Here is a 15722-nt window from a genome sequence, read left to right as displayed (position 1 = left end):
AATTCACTTATGAATGGAAATCTGCCCTCACAACCCCGCTTAATTCTGCCTTCCTTTCAGGGACCACACCAACACCCTACCTAATCTCGGAAATGGGCAGAGTGTGTAGCCGGAAGGTCCAGTCTCTGGCCAGTCAGTTCTTGGTGTTTTTGGCTGGTGATCAACTTTAGGAAAAAGGTACATGCAGCAATGAAATGCAGATTAATGGATAGCAACTGGTAGAGCCGTTGTCTACCCTTTAAAATGGCCATATATTCACTGATACATCCAGACTGTGACGCTTTTACTATATTGTTCTTGTTGTATTGTTTGCATGTCATTATTGCATATCTGATTGTAAAGAGCTTCAGAATATGTAAGTGCTACAAAATAACTAAAGGAAAATAATAAAAATCTACACTATGATTAACACCCAAACTGGCTATGTAATAAAACATCACGTCTAGGGAAAACTTAAAGGGGTATTCCAGCTTACAGCATCTTTCACCCATCCATTGGACAGGTGAAAAATGGTAGATAGGTGAAGTTCCGACTGCTGGAACCCCCAAGTCGGCGGCTAGGAGGAGCTTGAATGGAGCGGAGGCCGGACATGCACGGTGCGGCTCCATTCAAAGACTATAGGGCTGGCGGAAAATCTACGTGCTCGGCTGTTTTAGTTAGCTCCATAGACTTTGAATAGAGCGGTACCGCACATGCCCGACCTCTGCCCCTCTTAAACTCCTCCTAGCCAGTGTCTTGCAGCTGGAGATAACGGGGGACCGGGGCACCGATCTAGCAGTTTTCACCTATCTAGAGTAATAGGTGAAAAATGTTGGAAGCTGGAATACCCCTTTAAGATATATTACCTAATATTAAAGATTCTGGAACCCTGAGGTATCGTATAAGCCAGATAGATTATAGCCACTCTTATTAATTATACTATGAAATGAACAAAAACATAAATACAAGATCAAAAAATCTCTTTTGTAAGTAAGTCGGCTGACCTCCTCTTCATCCCCAGTCAGGAGCACTAGTGAATAGTCTCTCATGTATGACATTGATGGATGGCATAAACAGAGGAACACAGTAAAGCTATCCTCTGTTCTGCATAGACTGCCCTGAGGTTTTCTCTCTCTGTGATTTCATTCATACTGTACTTTCTTATCACAGTTGCTTGTGTGTGTGGTCCCATTCCGCATGACATAACCATATATCATTGATTACATGCCTGACATTATTACACTATTACGATAAGTCAACACCGCCTCCCTCTTAATCCAGTACACATACTGTGATTTATTACTGGAGACTTTTCCCTTTGAATGATAGTAACTCTCTGTATTAGTAGCGGTCACACGTGGACATGAATTCAGCTTACACCAGAATATACTAAGGCATCCAACTTTATTTACCAACCCCAATGTCCAATATTGTTAGCTCATATTTTGTCCAAAATAGTTGCCCGCCTAGAACCTATATACAATTTTTTTGGGAAAGTGTTAGCCTGCCCTATATCGCAGCTATGCACATTTGCATGGCTTATAATAAAAATACACTTTTCTGATTATCTCTGATGATCCATTACCAATGTCATCATGAACTTGTCTCATTCAGGTGGTGCAACTTTTTTTCTAGTTCATATTTTGTTATCGGATGCTAACCTAGAACCAATTTACAAGTTTTGGTATGTATGCTCATGCCTCTTTATTGCTAAAGCTATTCACTTTTGTGTAACTCTAGATACTCTGGTGAAAACTGGATGTTCCCCTTTGTGTTTATGTATTAATGAGTCCATCAGACGTCCTAATGAATACTGATTAGCCCCATTCACATCATGTTATTGGCCTACGTTTACTGTATACGCCAGGTTAATGTATACATTAAGGGTAGGCAGTAACAGATACATAACCGTGACCCATAGATGATTATGGGATACATTAAACTTATATATCATGAACTCTTATGACCCTCTTCATGGTGTTTACGTTAAATGGATACCATTATAGCCTATGGGTGATGGAAGCGAGTGTTAGACATCTGTCATAGGCATCCTTCACCCATAGACTATTATGGTATCTGTTTAATGTATACATCATAAAAGGCTATTTAAAAAGTCCATGACGTATATATGTTAAAAGGATGTCTGTGATGAATGTCATACAGTGGCATACGTTACCCATAGGCTCCCATGTCAAATACTGTGCGATATACTTTTTTTTGCGGGATCTCGTTGTATGGAATAGCTTTGTCTTTTACAATATTCCATACCTAAAAGGTATACCAGCCGACAGAAGCCAAAAGGGCACTCTTTTGGGCCTTAGTGAGGCTAATGGAGCCCTATGAACACATTTAGTATGTAAGCAGAGAGCTTTGCTAGCGTACACGCCAAACATACATCACAAACGTGATGTGAACAGGGCCTTACTATGCATCACTGAATGCGTCCTACCCTCTTGGGGAGACCAGGGCAATCCTCCTACATGATATGAAAGTTCTGGTAGCACATATTGCTGATTTGCACTTTGCAGGTGAAGATTGTCAATGGTGTCCAGTGCTGGAAGAAGTCTGATTTTTCCATGTCATAATTGCTATAATTCAGCTCTTGTGAATTTGATTAGAAGACGGATCATACGCTAGTATATACTATATTCTAAAGGTGCATAGTGCATTGAAAGTTGTGTAATCTTAGTCTGCCCCCCCCCCCCCCCCCCCGCTGCAGTCAGGGACATCTATCAGCAAGCGCATTACTGCTTACTGATGGTATCCACCAGAATACTGGAATTTTCTTGTGCAAAAAAAAACTGACAACTAAAACTTTAACATAAAATTGTGGATTTTCTGCTTTACGCTCCAAATTTTACTGAAAAGCTCCCCAGAAGTGATGCTCACATTAGTTATTTATTTTGTATTTTAAGTTATGTTTAGTTAACTGCATTTACTTATAACTATCATGAACAAATGTGATACGAGTGTATAGGAAGATAACAGAAAGCGTCAATGATTAAGTACATTGATTAAGAAAAAAAAATAGAGTAATATTCCTAGCAAGCAGAGTTCTTTAAAATGGTGAGTAAGCACAACAGAAATGGCGAGATGAGCCAGAATTTTAGGACAAATGACACAAAAAAAGTGGCATACATGGCATTCGCCAAATTTATTATGTGTTTTAGACGTTTTGCAGCTTCATTGTGTTAAAAAGATGAGTTGTAAGATGTGACAGATTTATTAACGCCATGCACCGTTTTTTGCACAAGATTCTGGTGTTAAGTTCGCCAGCCAAGAGGTGCGAGTAAGAAAGAGAAAAGTGTCTACCATGTCTAGTGAGTTGCGACAAATCATACAGTGTGTGTTTCTTTGATAAATTTTCCGCTGTTTCTGCCTGTCTGGTCTAGTTTATTCCGGTTTAAATTTACGACAGTATTATTTTATTGGTCCCAAAGTATATTAGGAAATTGTATATCGTTTCATTGTGTAATGATTGAGCTGTATTTACATAAAACCAGAGAACCCCTTTTACTGGTCCACACTGCACATCACAATTGTCACAATAAATATGTCTATAGGGCTCTATTAGCCTGACGGAGGCCAAAAGGGCACTGTGCTGGCCTCTTTCAGGTTATAGGGCCCTATGAACACGATTATCGTGTACATCAGGATGGTATACATTGGTATATCTTTTCTTTTTTAAGTATGGAATAGCATAGTGGACAAAGCTGCTCCATACAACATGATTCCGCAAAAGTATAAAGCGCGGTATGCGTTTTTGTTTTTTTAACATGGAAGTCATGGATGGTTTATACTTTTGTATAGCATATGTCATAAACTTTTCAATAGCTTTGCATGATTTATACGCTAAATATATACCATAATAGCCTATGGGTGACGGATGCCTAAGAGTAGCTTCTGTCATCCATAAGCTATATTGGTATCCGTTTAGCATATACATCATGAAAAGGGTGATGAACGTTCATGATATATATGTTTAACGTATCTCATAATCGTATATGGGTGACAGATGACACTGCTAGACATTCATCACAATCTGAGTTTAACTATATGATGGGAGCTTTTCCCAGTGTATACATTAAAGTAGGCCAAAAAAGTGATGTGAATGGGGCCTAATAGAGACAAACAGGATGTGGATATCCAATAGTAGATGACGGAATCACAGAAATATAAAACCGTTCATTAAAACTGCCAGATCCCTATCCCTATCCTATGTCATAGAGAACTATTAAATGTTTTAACAGCGACCTCAAACAAATTGTGTAATCATGAAGGCTTATGATCTGTGTAATATTGGGCGTGCCACGTGGCGTCACATCAGTCATATTTTGGGCATCAGCCGTATTTTCATTATCAAAATAGTATTTTAGTATAAATGTGCTCCATACTTTCTATGCCTATGCTAATTATACTGGCACAGAGTCAGTCATTTCCCTGTTGTAGATGGGAAAATGATATAGTATTTGAAGCTGGCAAATGTTCTTATGATTATACAACTATATTGTGCTAAATCAGATTAGTGTATTATTACTTGCCAGGAACAATGAATGAACTTTCTTGGAACCAAAGCATGGTTATGTTATTAATGTAATGTTAATGAAACAGATGGAAAAATGGACTCGGTAGATGACAGGATCGTAAGTTTTGTTCTGTGATATTCCATGATGTTGTGCACAATTATGCAAACAATTGACTGTAAAATGTTTAAAGATGCAACTTTAAAAGCCGTGAAACATTGTTACATTGGATGTCACTTTCTGCCAGTTATGTGATGTTGGGAAATCCTACAGCAGTGAGTCTGTTTCCTAAACTTATTACCAAGAGGGAACCCCTGAAAAATGTATCCACTCTCAGGGAACCCCTACTCACATTCCTATCGCAAAGAAGCTTAAAGCGGTTTTCCCATAATCTTTAATTATTACCTATCCACAGAATAGGTGATAAATATCTTATCGTGGGGGTCCGATCGACGGGACCCCCACCGATCAAGAGAACGAGCTTACTTTGCCATTCCTGGGAGCCCCATGTGAATGGAGCGGGAGTGCGCATGCTCGGCCACTGCTCTATTCATTTCTAGTTGTTTCTCTGAATCAATATTTTAATGGACACCTGTCATGTGTCTGAGCTGCCTCTGCTGATTTTGAGTATCTCACAAATGAATTGAGAGACAATATGTTATCGCATGTGTTTGGGGGTTATTATGTTTAGACTTTTTTAATGTTAGTATCATCTGCTAGATCCTTAACTGAAAGTCCAGTAACCTAAACAATTGGACAGAAACAAGAACTGAACTGCAGTGCCAGTTGAGATTTTGGGACCAATTGTTCTTTATTAGGACTTGTCAACTTTGCAGCATAGCAGTCTCTTTGAGGCTGTTTCCATCCTGCCATGCCCGACTCTCTCATAGTTTCCTACAATGGCCAACTGAGAAGCTGTCTGCATTGCCTACCAGATGAAGAGTCACCTACCTGCCAAACTTCCAGAGGAGACAGGTGCAGTTGATGGGGCATGCCATCTTCTAGTAGGCATTGCAGGTCAGACACTGTTGCCCGGGCTGGGACTGATGTGGGTGGAAACAGCCCAGAAGGGCTTGCATGCAGCACTGTTTTCAGCATCCTGTCCAAGTCAGTTACATTTCTCTAGTACCCTCTGGTATGCCTGGGCCCACGGAATCCTCTGGTAGGCTCGTGTACTGACACAATATGGGCCCCAAAGATCCAGCAGAAGACATTCCTTTTTGGAGCTGATGTTGGAGTTGTATTGATATGTCCTGTGTGTGCAGTGATAACAAAGTTTACCATACAATAAGTGGATGTGAACATGTTCTGTATTGATCGAGGGTGGACGACCATGATCATTCCATCTGGTTATCCCAAGGAACCCCAGTCAGACACTGATCAACCTTCTCTCATTTTTTCCATGCCTAGAGCTCAATCACACAGTTCTTTTTACATGTGTAGTTTGCAATTGGCGTTAAGCTGCAGTACATAAATTTCATGTGATACTTGAGGAATATCTCGGGAAAAGTGGACATAGACAGGTGAAGATAAAGCATAGCACCAGTTGTCATTATGACAACCCTTCCAGCAAGTATTTAGGTTAAAAGTACTTTTTATTATATCTCCCAGCTGTCAACAGATATTTCATGTACTTGAGGTTATGATAAAACTATAGTACTTGGGTATCTCGTTCCTGTAGGAAAAGTGTGACTTTAAAATGAGAATGGACCTGAGCCATCATCAGTTAGTAGATAATGGTTCCAAGGCTTTGGCCATGGTGTGATTTTTCACAGAACGTCTACATTTAACATTGACTATAGTTCGTAGTTCTGTGCTGAGAAATATGTAGCTGCCATTTAAATGATCACCGGCATAAAAGCATCCCTGTAAATGAAGTATTTCTGCCTCAATAATATTATCTCACTGCTGGAACATAGATAAATGCTGGCAGTGGGAGTCAATGTTAAACACTTTTCAGGGCCGCATACGCTACGAGCAGTGCAAGACAATAGAGGTATTTTTTTATTTTTTTATTAACAATCATTTGTAGATTAATAGAAATTTCAGCTAAAAAGGTGATTATAATAACAGATTTAACTTAGTGAATTGGTTATTGAAAAGTGTGTTCTAAATATGAGATGAGTGTACCCTGGGAATCAGCACAGCATTTTACCCTCGCTCTCTAATGTATACGTATATATGTATATTTGGTGGCGCTTGGCTCTAGTTTCCCAGGGCTAAAATTCAAAAGCCACGGGGCGTAGATTTGAAGCTGTTACATGGCTGAATGCTTTCATATTATTGTGACTGAAATGTATTTTTCTAAGTGGGCCCACACCTTTGAGTGACCCCCTATGATTTATTGACCTCACTGTCATCTTCTTTCAGTCTGCTCTGTCTGACATCCAGTGTTTGATTTCCTCGCAGTGGCTAACAAGATCTCACAGATCTCTGTGCCTCTTCTTTGTTGGGCCTTTCTTGTGAAGGGAGCGCCACACTCGTGATGAAAAATGAAGAGTTTTGTTAGGGCAGAAAGGGAGAGCTTTGCATGGTCAGGCCAGCTGGAATGTGTGACTGATCTGCTGATTCTCTCCTGCGCCACCATTCTTGTGCTTGCCATGGGAATACAGCAAATGGTGCTTACCATCCCACCCCTCAGTGGCCACATGGCTCTAATGAAGAAATGCCAGACTCTTTGCCTTCATATCAAGGAGTAGCTGTGATCATTTTTTCGAGCCAGCATATTTTGTCCCTTGTCATAAGGCTTTTCAGTGGTGACGCCTGGTTAGGTGTTGTACCTCTACCATTACAAAGATGTCCTTAGCCATGCAAGGAAAAGTACTGCAAACAAGTTCTAGGAAACTTTTAGATTTTCATGATTTTCACTTTATGTTAATTCACTCTACAGTGAAATAATGGAGCATACTTAGACGTACTTAGACGTGCACAAAAGCAACACAGTCTTTCTGCATTACTATGAGAGGAGTCTTACTTGATTTTGAGATCCCGGCACCCAGAATTCAGAATGGCCCCACGGAGAACCCTGCCAGGTAGCCATTATGACAGTGTGATGGTCAGTACCGGGTCCCCTTCCACCATAAGCCCCATAGCAGTCGTGTGTCCTGCTTCTATGGTGGTTACGCCACTGCTTGCACCACCCATTATTTAACTCTTAATGTTTACCTTCCTGCTTATACTCAACCAATGTTATTTTATAACTGTGTGTATTAGATGCAGTCCTGCACCCTCAAAATAATTCATAGTTAAAATATTATCACAACATTCTGATGGTTTCATCATACCTCCCAAGTTGTTCCTCTTTTGGAGGGACTGTCCTTATTTTAAGCCCAAATTCTTTTGTACCTCTATACTAAAAATGCCCCCCTCCTCCCTTAATAACTAATCTTCACTAGAAGTGTAGTCTGCCTAAGACGCCTCCCTTTTCTGAGGTAGTACTAATGACATTATGAGTACAAGGATATGAGATGTTGGGAGGTATAGCTTCAATGGCTATAGGTTCCTTTACTCTTATTCAGCTACACTTTGACATAGTAAAAGCAGTCGGTGAATATTGACAAATATGGCTCATAGACTGTTAGAAACACAAGAACCATAAGCATGCTACAGTTTTAGAACTGTAAAGGATCTGCCATGCACAGCTTCTTTATCAACGCCCATAGGTAATCAGTCTGCACCTGCTTCTAGGTCTGTGAGACTGACTCCATCTTCCACCACTCAGGATGGCAGGCTTAGGAGTGGGAGAGCCTATCGCAGCCTGGCCAGACGGAGCTAGCTCCCGCCCTCTGCCTATTTATACCTGCCTTTCCTGTTCCTCCTTGCTTGTGATTCTTCTCTGTTGGTTTCCTGGCCCTGCTGCAGCTTCTTGTACTATTTGTCCCTGCTTCGTATTTACCCTGGCTTGCTGACTACTCTCCTGCTCTGCGTTTGGTACCTCGTGCTCTCCTGGTTTGACTCGGCTTGTTCACTACTCTCCTGCTTTGCGTTTGGCACCTCGTACTCTCCTGGTTTGACTCGGCTCGTTTACTACTCTTGTTGCTCACGGTGTTGCCGTGGGCAACTACCCCGTTTCCCTTAGGTTCTGTGTTCCCTTGTCTGTTTGTCTGTCGTGCACTTATTGAGTGTAGGGACCGTCGCCCAGTTGTACCCCGTCGCCTAGGGCTGGTCGTTGCAAGTAGGCAGGGACTGAGTGGCGGGTAGATTAGGGCTCACTTGTCTGTTTCCCTACCCCCATCATTACAAGAACTTTCCCTTCTTGAGTCTTCTTCTTCGTAAGTTCCTGATAAATCCCACCATGAAGGGACTCTTATCCCACCATCCTGCTCCTCAAATCCTTGTATTTTTTTCAAAAATCCACAGGAGACACGGTATATCAGAAACTGATTTTTACACTGTTGGTGTACATTTTTAGAATTGTAAATTGTATGTTTGAGGTGGATTGGTGGGAATAGATTTAGAATTGTTCTTACTGTAATGTTAACAAGGGAATAATTAATGCTTTAAAATGAGGTTGACCGGCTAAAACTAGAGATATTTCTGTGCTTTTCCATAAATAGATAATAGCTCCCATGTTTTTCAGATTTCCATCTTTTTTTTTTGGTCTATTTTTTGTCTCCTTTTTTTTTTTTTTTTTACCACACATTAAAAATCATTTTATCTGGTGTCCAAGGGAACAATAGTTATCAGATTATCAGGTATTCTAGGTCAATGAACAGTAGAAAACTCACTTAAATAGAGGGGAAAAACCTTTAAGAAGAAAGCCTCGCATTGAGTGTTAATACAAAGTAAGACATATTTTTATTACAAATCATGAAGAAAAAAAAACACACTCCTTCAATTTTATGTCTTTATTTAAGAAGTGGCACTGTGGATGCCCGGCCTTCGCTCCATTAAAACTCCTTATAGCCACTGCCCAGTGGTCTGACCCTCACCTATCTAGAATTTATCACCTGTCCAGTGGATAGGTGAACAATTCTGTAGGCTGGAGTACCCCTTTTAATGATTCTGTAAGTAGAAGGTGTACTTATTTTTTCCAACCTGGTGTTTGAATGTTAAATAGTTAGTATGGTTGAAAAAAAGACATGTGTCCATCAAGTTCAACCAAGGGATGGGAAAAAGGGAAGGGATCGAACAAAAATTTTACGCTTTGACATAGAACTTCGACTTAGGAGCTGATATTTTTTTTCTAGGAAATTATCTAAGCCTTTTTTAAAGCCATCTACTGTCCCTGCTGTGACGGCTCCTGCAATAGACTATTCCATAGATTCACAGTTCTCCCAGTTAAGAAGACTTGTCACCTCTGCAGATTGAACCTTTTTTTTCCACACAGAGGGAGTGCCCCCTTGTTTTGTGAGGGGGTTTTACATGGAACAGGATTTCACCATATTTTTTGTATGTGCCATTAATATATTTATATAAATTAATCATGTCCCCCCTTAGTCATCTCTTTTCAAGGCTAAATAGGTTTTATTCTTTTAATCTTTCCTCATAACTTAGATTCTCCATGCCCCTTAGTTGTTCTTCTTTGTATTTTTACCAACTTCAGGGCATCCTTTCTATGAACTGGATCCCAGAACTGAACTGCATATTCTAGATGTGGCCGCACTAATGCTTTGTAAAGTGCTAATATTATATCCCTGTACCACGAGTCCATGCCTCTTTTAATACACGACAATATCTTGCTGGCCTTAGAAGCAGCTGACTGACATTGCATGCTGTTATTTAGTCTATGATCTACAAGTACACCCAGATCCTGCTCAACAAGTGACTCTCCCAGTATAGCTCCCCCTAGGACATATGATGCATGCAGGTTGTTGGTACCCAGATGCATAACTTTACATTTATCTACACTATACCTCATTTGCCAAGTGGACACCCAAACACTTAGTGTGTCCAAATCAGCATGTAATTTACAAACATCTTCTATAGACAATGAACAATATGAACAATACTACATAGCTTGGTGTCATCTGCAAAATAGAAATAGTGCTTTTAATCCCATCCTCTATATCATTAATAAATATGTTGAATAATAGTGGTCCCAGCACTGAACCCTGGAGTGCACCACTTAGTATCGGTGACAATTCAGAATAGGATTTATTGACCACAACTCTCTGGAAACGGTCCTTGAGGAGCCAATTTTAAATCCAAATACAAACTATACTTTCTAAACCTGTAGTCCTTAATTTACCCATTATTTGTTTTATTTGAGGGACAGTTTCAAATGCCTTTGCAAAGTCCAAAAACACTATATCCACAGTGGCCCCTCTGTCTAGGCTTCTGCTCACCTCTTCATAAAAACAAAATCAGGTTGGTTCGACAACTTCTGTCCCTAGTAAAACCGTGCTGGCTGTCACTTATAATACTATTTTTTGTCACATACTCCTGTATACAGTCCCTCAATAGCCCCCCAAACATTTTTCCCACGATAAATGTTAAGCTAACTGGTCTATAATTACCCGGGGAAGACCTAGAGCCCTTTTTGAAAATAGGCACTACATTTGCCCTGCGCCAGTTCCTTTGCACTATACCAGTCACTAGAGAATCTCTAAATATTATCAAGAGGGGACAGAAATAACTGAACTAAGCTCTTTAAGAACTCTTTGGTGTAACCCATCTGGTCCCGGAGCCTTGTGTACATTTATTTTATTTAACTTGGCTTGTACCATATCTACATTACGAAAATTCAGTATATTAATTGATGTATTAACAACACTGGCATCAGCTGCTCTTTCGTCGGTTGTATACTTTTTGTAAAAAAAAATTACTTCATATTGAAATCCAGGGGTTATATGTTTGTTTGTCATTTAAAGCCCCTGATAAATAAAAATGACTGTAAGGTGTACTGTTTTTTTTCCTACACCTGTATATATATGGCTGGGTCCAGAAGCACCTGGACAGCGACGCAACCCTCACAATTTTTTTTTTCAGAATTTTTACATTGAAATCCTCAAATCTAAAATAATCGGAAATCTGGATATAAAAGAATATGCTTACGCAAACTTCAGGTGACATACTTAGACAAAAAAAAAATGGGCTAATTTATAACACCCCATTTCAGGCAGTGATCTATATACAGTATCACCACTTTACATCATGTACATGGCACAGATACCTTTTTTAGTTCCTGTAGATTTGCATGTAGATAAGATTTGATAAATATGTGCGTATAACCCATGGAACTGTATCACTTAAAGCTTTCCTAAACTCTTAGATCACTTTTCAAAGTAAGCTGTCTTATGTATGTACAAAAAGAATAACACCATTTCTGGCCATGATATTACTTTTTTTTCCTGCAATTTTTAGCAGTTTTCCCATCTGCAGACTTTATCTCTAATTCTCCCTCTCCCCTCTCCATAGACTTCTATGGGCAGCTGAAACCTGATCCCTCAGTGAGCTGAGAGTCCGTCTTGAGGAGACGGAAAAAGCAATAAATTCAAAGTGAGTGAACAGTTAGGAAGGGGGGAGCCTGATAAGTGGAGATAGAGACATTTTTTTTTCTCTACAAAGTGTCATCTCTTATACTATTGAATTATGCAAAGTTTCTTGAAAAGTTAGTAACCATTTAAAGAGGGAATTTGCTACTATTAGGCTTCTTTCACATCTGCGTCAGGGTTCCGTTCTGGCGTTCCATCTGAGCTTTTTGTCAGAACGGAACCCTGACTGAAACAAACGGAAACAGTAGGTTTCCATTTGCATCACCATTGGTTTCAATCGTGACGGATCTGGTGCAAATGGTTTCCATTTGTCTGCGTTTTGCAAAGGTTACATCGTTTTGACGGAACCAATACCGTTGTCGACTACGCTATTGCTTCACCCCTTGCACAACGGAGACAAACGTAAACCATTTGCATTGGATCTGTCACCATTGAAATCAATGGTGATTTCAGTCAGGGTTCCATTCTGACGGAAAGGTCCGACGGAACGCCAGAACAGCACACTGACGCAGATGTGAACGAAGCCTTACACTTATATTTGCTTCCAAATAATGCTCTTTATAATATCTTTTGATATATATAAATATATATGATTGTCAATGCGTGTTTATCGTGTATACGCATCACTCTATCTCATAAATGTGGCGTTTGCAATTCACATTGACTGTAGAACATAACACAAAGACAACAGGAGATGAAGTATCACACTCAGCAGATTCAACTGCCATAACTAGAACGACAAGGTCACTATATAAAGTACTCTATCCAGAAGCCGACAATAAAATAGCCTTATCCTTCAACCCTTGACACATATATTGACTAGTTTACTATGTATTCCACTTTAATATGTTATTCCTTCATAGCCGGTCTTATTCAATATGGTTTGTAATTTTGAAGCTTTCATTTTTTTAACCATATCCTCGGCCTCCTCCTCCTTTTTGCCGGTGCCTTTAATACAAATTCAGGATTATTTCCATGTAAAGCCTATGAACAATGTCGTTCATTGCCTAATTTACCTGTAATTGCTTTCCTGCCACACTTACATTACCGTCTGTTCATTGCTTATAGCTCCGTAATCTTCCCATCACACGCAACTCTTGAGTTTTAATTTGAGATTAAACATTTATGACCTATTTTAGTTAGTAATTAGATAATAATGGAGCAATTGTAATTCTGAACTATTGTGTCACTTACTTTTTTACCGGACTATGTGTGTGTGTCTGGATTTCTGTTCTGTTACAGTACATCACATATAATAGTCTTCACTTTAACATATATACTGTAATTAGCTTATTTCTCGGACTGATGTTTCCCATTTGCTTCATAAAGGAGTATTGCTGTTTAGTGTAATTACATTACGCTCCAGCAGTGTTGAGCAGTTGCCCTTCTAGTGCTATATTACTACAAGTCCCAGCATGCAGTGCATGAACAAGCATTTTTGAACATGTATGTATATTTGATGCTCATAGCTACCAGTGAGATCAATACTTACATTTTCTAACTTACCCAATCAAAGTTACATACAGTCTTCCAGGATACATATATAGATCAACACAGAGGTATCCTAAAATCCCCAGCTCTAAAGTCACATCACACACATTCAGCTTGGAGTGTGTTAAGAATTTAGAGAATTACATATACTCAGGTTGTTTAGTGATACTTATATTAAACTATATAGAACATTAAAACAAAATCTTTTTAAATAGAAGCCGGCTGTGGGTTCAGTTTTTCTAACCACTTATGATCAGCTGTGGTTGCTGGGGCAACTGCATCTGCCTGTACATTTCTCCTGCAGCGGCCACTAGAGGAGAATTGAAGCATTACATGCCGGCCATTCAAATGAAGGGCTGTGTTATAGAAGGGAGGCTGGGTGGGGGTATCCCCTCTATGATTTCTAAAGGCCCTAGTAGGATATCTTGTATTTAGTCCTCTGTTCTCTGCTTGTGTATTCTGGGTAAGCAGCAGATCCAAGTGCATGGAGCCCCTATAGCTTGATACTACATAGGCCCGTTGTGTGCCAGCATATAGGGGCCTCTGTGTGGTACTATATGATAGATATAATTCCCTAAAAACAGTGACTACCTTCGTAATTCAAAGGAGCATGCCACAGCCAGACTCCGTATGAATCCGTCTGAATGCCTCTGTATGAAATCATGAGCCCTTATGGTTACTTTTTAAGAAAATAGGAATTATGACTAATACCCTAGAACCATGTTGGGGGACAAACGTTCTAAAATAGGGTGTGTTCAAACTCGGTGCCTAATGCAGCACTAATCTCCGGCAAAGACAAGTGTTTCTCCTATTTGTAGTGTCTCCCCAGATGTACAGTGCCGCAGAGTCTGATCCTAATAAATATTCCCCCCTTAGCTTGTTGTGGGCTCTGTGCTTGTATGACTGACCTCTGCTTCATATAATCTTTCTTACATAGCAATCTCAGCAAGCTTTTCAATCACCATAACTGATGTGACCTACAGCACTCATAAGCATAAAAGGATTCTTATGGAACCAGACTAGCAGCTAGTGGTGAAGTGTCTGTTCATTTGCATATAATCACCTTGGATGTTACTCGGAATTCTGATGACTGGCAGAACTGTGCAGAGCGTATGAATATATATTTTTTCCAACATCAAATATCTACCTTCCAGATTTTGGGGATGTAAATGAGGGACAAGTATATTGCATATACTGGAATTGCTGTGACTTTTTTTAATTGACACACTGGCCACAAAAGAGACGGTTACAGTATTATCATAAGAGACAGACACAGTTCCCCCATAAGGCTGCCTGTGCACCCCCATAAGAGACGGTCATAGTGCCTTTAAAAGTGGCAGCAATAGTGTCCCCTTTACAGGAAAGCCCCCATAAGAGCCAAACACTTATTAAGCTCTTCTTGTACCTGCACTTCCCCATCTGCCTGTAGCAAAAAGTGTGTGTTTGAATGCAGTGTTTTTCAAGGTGTTATTATACCTTTTTATGTGTAATATCCTCTTTATATTGTACCATAATGTCATAGTAACTTCCTCCTCCTATGCCATTGTTCAGAGCAAAAGAAGTCTACCCGGCAGAAGCATTTTGTGACGGATCGTGTCTTATATGACAAAGTTCCATAATTATAATATTTTTTGGTCAATTACATGAAAATAATAAAATAAATATAACCTATGTAAAAGCTTTTCCAGGAAAATCTAGACTTTTGAGTAGCTCCCACTTGTTATGTACTACATTTTGTCTTTCACCTATAGACGTGATAAATTTGGGCATTTCAAAAAGTATCTGCACCCGAAATGTAATGAAATAGATAGTGACTTATTTTGAAAAATATACACAAATAGTGCAGTTTAATTTAGTATAATTTATAGACATGTGTATATGACTTATATAGGACATTATATTGCTGCCTGTTCATGTACATGTGCAGGCAGTTAGTCCTGGTCTGTCAGTATGCTATTGCAAGCCCCAACAAATGGAATGTAGTGGCGGCAATCGTAGTTGGGGAACCCCCCTCCCTTTGATAGAACTGCGTTTGCTAATGATCATGGTACTAGAGGGGTTAAATGGCCAGGATCGGAGTTACCTCCGTGGCAGAGAGACTGTCCATCACAGAAAATCTTCTACGGTTGGGCTCATGTGCAAAGCTTCTGTGCCTGCATGCCCACTATAGTATTATACCGCTTCCCCAAACATACAAGTACGTGATATTGGGGAGTTGAGAGTTTAAGGTTAAGCTGGCTATAGACATGATGATTATTCTTAATTTTTTGGAAAATAACGATCATTTTACTTA

General features: G+C 39.7%; 1 protein-coding gene across 8 annotated transcripts in view; it reads left to right on the top strand.

Annotated features, from left to right (window-relative positions):
• The window catches only part of RARB (retinoic acid receptor beta), a 646418-nt gene that overhangs the window by 613969 nt on the left and 16727 nt on the right, over positions 1–15722 (top strand). The gene's annotated exons all lie outside the window — the stretch shown is intronic.

The sequence above is a fragment of the Rhinoderma darwinii genome, chromosome 5 (genome assembly GCF_050947455.1).
Source record: "Rhinoderma darwinii isolate aRhiDar2 chromosome 5, aRhiDar2.hap1, whole genome shotgun sequence".
In the NCBI taxonomy this organism is placed as follows: domain Eukaryota; kingdom Metazoa; phylum Chordata; class Amphibia; order Anura; family Rhinodermatidae; genus Rhinoderma; species Rhinoderma darwinii.
Note: the sequence above shows the minus strand (reverse complement) of the source record. Positions and strands in the feature narration are given on the sequence as shown.